At 36.9% G+C, this 5,441-nt stretch overlaps 1 pseudogene; it reads left to right on the forward strand.

Moving 5' to 3' along the window:
- The first annotated feature begins 2,406 nt into the window (after positions 1 to 2,406).
- On the forward strand, positions 2,407 to 3,716 carry LOC131825605 (eukaryotic translation initiation factor 3 subunit E-like; annotated as a pseudogene).
- The last annotated feature ends 1,725 nt before the right edge of the window (positions 3,717 to 5,441 follow it).

A 5,441-nucleotide genomic window follows, 5' to 3' on the forward strand; every position in this document is an offset into this window, starting at 1 on the left:
CTTTGGTTACTGCAATATTATAGTCTATTATCCCATCTGATCTATTTATTAGGAATCCCTGCACTCTATTTTGCTTTAAAAAACACTTGGAACACAATCTAGTTTTGAGGAAAAAAACAAGTTCATCTTATAAAAGCTCCTAAGTATCTATAATTCTCTCCTTAAACCTTATTGAACATGAGGAGATCTGCAAGGGAGGAAAGGATGGTAGGTGGCAAATGACAGGACCGTTAGAATGTAGCTAGTGCATATATAATGAGACTCAGAAAATATAGAAAGTTAAATTTTTCTTTCATTATGAAAATATGCTTTTAAGAAGAGTATTCCAGAAGCCCTGTTGGTAAAATGGCCATCATCAGGCCATACACAGAAAGCAGCAAATAACAAAGGACCACCTGATCATTTTTCTTCCATGGGGGTAAAAAGTTTCCATGTTTAACCTGACACAAATAACTTATGCTCATGAATTCTTAGAACTGGGAGAATATTAGAGATTCTTTAGCTCAAGGCTGGGACCTGGCAGACTTGAGCTATACCCAGCAGTATAAACCCGGCAGTATAGATTCTTTAGTTTAACAACATTGTCATTATTAGATATTAAATGCTGGTCTTAGATGCAGAGGGTCATATTCATTATTTTTAAAGGTCAACACCAGCCAAATGATCAAATGAAAAAAGACCTTAGAACAGGTAAAACAAAGGACGGAGGGAAGAGACTGAGAAAGTAACTCAGAAAGAAAAATAAAATTGTCAAAGAAATGGCTCCAAAGTCAAAGAGAACTCCCATCTCTCCCCTCCACACACACACTTTTAAGAAGATTTCACTTTATCTAAAGAGTAAAGCACATGCTTTTAGATCCAAGGGTACCTGGTTCAAATCTCAGCAGGGGCAGATTTCTCACAAACTAAAAAGGCACTCTCCCTATTAAAGGAACTGACTTAATACAGTTATATGGACCATTATTGTACAGAATGGGGATTCACAAACTATTTTCTAAATGGGCCTTTTTGTGCATGTACAGTAATTCCTATAGAAGCCTTTTACAAATAAAAAAAAAAAAGGAAAAATGTGGGGGAAATCTAAGAACCCATGATTTGAGCCTTTAATAACTATTGGTGTATTAGAGACAGCCATCTGCAGTAATATAGCAGATCACGGCTTCCTGGAAATGACCTGAAAAAGCATTCGAAGGATAAAAGCTTAATATTTGTGCAGACGTCAGATGCCTTGAAAAGATGAACAAAATACACCTTGAAGTTTGGTCTCAATGTTGGTCCTCAAAATGCATGGTTTCCATGGAACTTCATTTAAACAGGAAGTAGCACTCAAACAGTGCCTCAATAAAGACACTATTTTGCTTGAGATTTCCACAAGAAGACTTTGTTGAGTAAATTTTTATATGACACCGTAATTTGACTGCTGAAATTCCTCCTTAACAGTGAAACCATGAAAAACATGTGGTAAACATTCTATATAATCCACCTTAAAACAGAGCTCTGAGGAAACTATTAGAAACCTACTTCAACACGTAAATGTATATATGAAGAGAAGGGCTTGATTTGGTTTCATATACTTGTGGTAATTTATATCATTCTCCCTGGGAACATCATTGAGGACAATCATATTGAATTTTGAAAATACTTTCTTCTTTACCAGTTTTTGTATATACTTCTCTGGAACCTACTAGAGTCTACATAATTCCAAACTTGGGCAGGGACTCCAAAATATGAGGGACCCAACATATAAATAATCCTTTCAAAAGTAAAATTTATTTCCTACAGAATAAATATGAGTACTAGGTCAATATCTCAGATCATACACTTTGGAGAAAGTAATTTATTTGATACCTACAATTCATCTGTAAATTTTATGAACATCTTATCTTTATTATATTAGTTTCAAGTGACAAAAAATGAAATAAAATTTTAAAATTCAAACTGGTTTAAAGAACAGACAAAGAATGTTGGCTCTCATCGTTAATAATAAGAACTGGTTTGGGAGCAAAGCTAGATCCTAAAGTCTGAAGGATGACATCAGAAGTCAGCCTATTTCTCTCTGCCTCTCAGGTGGTCTTCCCTTTAGGTTGGCTTTTCTCTCAGGCAAACACTCTTCTCAGTCCCAAAGGAAGTCTTGCCAGCACCTGCTGGACTGCACACATCCTGCCAAATATGTGTCCTATAGAAACAGCTATTCCCCCTCGACATTGCAAATCAAACCCCCTCTTGAAAACTCAAGCCTCAGTTATTGTTCAGTTGAACTGGTATTTTGAGTGGTATTTTGTGGAAGCTGACAGAAGTAACTGCTTCAATAAAGCAATGGAAATTTAACAAAAATACTCTAGTTGTATTAAGAGTGAAAGCAGCTTCTTCCATAGCAAGACGGTGGAGGATGACTTGACTACTTGCATGGCACCCTTGTCGGATCCACAAAGTTTCCCGTTGCTCAAGTTTCTCGCTGTAGGAGAGATACACAATGGAAAAAAAAATTACAAGGAAAATTTGATCTTCTTAGTGATACTGACGTGGTGGGCTTTGCTATGAATGTATGCAAAAACCTTTATTCTGATGATATTCTACATGCTTTGAAAGAATAAAGAACCACAGCCGTTGCACAACTGAAACAGCTTCAGGCAGAGATGGAACCAATGGTGAATAGGTTTGATCCAGAAACTACAAGGCAGATGGGGTCAACTAGCAATGGTCAGAGGCTGTTTGACTAACTGATGGACAAACATGATTTTAGGCAGTAATATTTAGATACACTCTACAGGCATGCAAAAGTCCAATATGAATGTGGGAATTACCCTGGAGCAGCAGTATAGCTTTACTTCTTTAGAGTGTTAGTTCCAGCAACAGATAGAAATGTTTTGAGTTCACTCTGGGAAAAACTGGCCTCCAAATCTTAATGTGGAATTGGGGTGCCTCCGTGGAAGACTTACAGGGTTAAGAGAGACCACAGAAAATAATTCTATGAGCTCTCCATTTCGGTCACTTCAGCAGCAAACATGTCTTGCCCATCGGTCTCACTTTGTTTTCTTCAACCACCCTAAAAGGTGTGATAACATCACTGATCTCTTCCTTAACCAGCAACAGTATGTTAATGTAATATAGATGATCTGTCCACAGATTCTGTGCTACTTGACTACACCCATCATAACAAACAAAGATGTTTGAAAACACCAGCAGGTGCTAAAATATCTAGTTAAAGTTATTCAGTAGGAGTCTTAGACACATAAAGACCCAATTACAGAATTTGTTGAATGATTATCTGTTAACGTTGGGTTTGATGGAGCTCCGAAAAAGCTGAGGAACTGTGAGTCAGTACTTGGGAATCACTTCTTCTTGGTGCGTTGTTTTGAATTTCATTGAAAATGCATGCTCCTCTCTTCATACTTGAGGCTTCTTGTCTCATCCACCAATATATCAGCATTAACATGTTGGCAGACAAACTGAATGTGAGGTGGAATATAAATTTGATTATGAATGTGAGATTGGATGTCAAGACTGATTCTAAGTTAGGTCATGTGGTATGGGTAACAAAGCAGTCTTGCCTGAATCAGCAAGTGATTGAAAAGGCCAAAAGCCTTTATTTTGAAGCCAGATGTTGGCCATGAGTATTGAGAAGAAATAATCAGAGCAGTATATTAGAGGCTCCTAACTGGTCAACTCAGGACTCTACTGAAGAACTATATGAAGACAAGATGAAAAAACTGTAAAGATGAAATAAAAAAAAATTATATAATGGGTGACATGCATTTTAGAAACAACATATTGAGTATCGATTTTAAGGAACTCGAATAAAATTGGTTGTATCTCATTTTGGTTGTATCTCATTTTTTTAAAAAAGTGAAAGTGAGTTTGGGAAGCTAAAAAAAGCCTGGATGAAAGAATCAAATTGGATATTAAATAACATTCTGTTCTATACTATGAGCAACTCTATGCCAACAAATTTGACAATCTGGAAGAAATGGATGCATTCCTAGAAACATATAAACTACCACAACTGAACCAGGAAGAAATAGAAAGCCTGAACAGACCCATAACCAGTAAGGAGATTGAAACAGTCATTTAAAATCTCCAAACAAACAAAAGCCCGGGGCTAGACGGCTTCCCGGGGGAATTCTACCGAACATTTAAAGAAGAACTAATTCCTATTCTCCTGAAACTGTTCCAAAAAAATAGAAATGGAAGGAAAATTTCTAAACTCATTTTATGAGGGCAGCATCACCTTCATCCCCAAACCAGACAAGGACCCCATCAAAAAAGAGAGCTATAGACCAATATCCTTGATGAACACAGACGCAAAAATTCTCACCAAAATACTAGCCAATAGGATTCAACAGTACATTAAAAGGATTATTCACCACGACCAAGTGGGATTTATTCCAGGGCTGCAAGGTTGGTTCAACATCCGCAAATCAGTCAATGTGATACAGCACATCAATAAAAGAAAGAACAAGAACCATATGATACTCTCAATAGATGCTGAAAAAGCATCTCTTCCTGATCAAAACTCTTCAAAGTGTAGGGATAGAGGGCACATACCTCAATATCATCAAAGCCATCTATGAAAAACCCACCGCAAATATCATTCTCAATGGAGAAAAACTAAAATCTTTTCCGATAAGGTCAGGAACACGGCAGGGATGTCCATTATCACCACTGCTATTCAACATAGTACTAGAGGTCCTAGCCTCAGCAATCAGACAACAAAAGGAAATTAAAGGCATCCAAATCGGCAAAGAAGAAGTCAAATTATCACTCTTCGCAGATGATATGATACTATATGTGGAAAACCCAAAAGACTCCACTCCAAAACTGCTAGAACTTGTACAGGAATTCAGTTAAGTGTCAGGATATAAAATCAATGCACAGAAATCAGTTGCATTTCTCTACACCAACAACAAGACAGAAGAAAGAGAAATTAAGGAGTCAATCCCACTTACAATTGCACCCCAAACCATAAGATACCTAGGAATAAACCTAACCAAAGAGGCACAGAATCTATACTCAGAAAACTATAAAGTACTCATGAAAGAAATTGAGGAAGACACAAAGAAATGGAAAAATGTTCCATGCTCCTGGATTGGAAGAATAAATATTGTGAAAATGTCTATGCTACCTAAAGCAATCTATACATTTAACGCAATTCCTATCAAAGTACCATCCATCTTTTTCAAAGAAATGGAACAAATAATTCTAAAATGTATATGGAACCAGAAAAGACCTCGAATAGCCAAAGGGATATTGAAAAAGAAAGCCAAAGTTGGTGGCATCACAATTCTGGACTTCAAACTCTATTACAAAGCTGTCATCATCAAGACAGCATGATACTGGCACAAAAACAGACACATAGATCAATGGAACAGAATAGAGAGCCCAGAAATAGACCCTCAACTCTATGGTCAACTAATCTTCGACAAAGCAGGAAAGAATGTCCA

The sequence above is a fragment of the Mustela lutreola genome, chromosome 2 (genome assembly GCF_030435805.1).
Source record: "Mustela lutreola isolate mMusLut2 chromosome 2, mMusLut2.pri, whole genome shotgun sequence".
NCBI lineage: Eukaryota > Metazoa > Chordata > Mammalia > Carnivora > Mustelidae > Mustela > Mustela lutreola.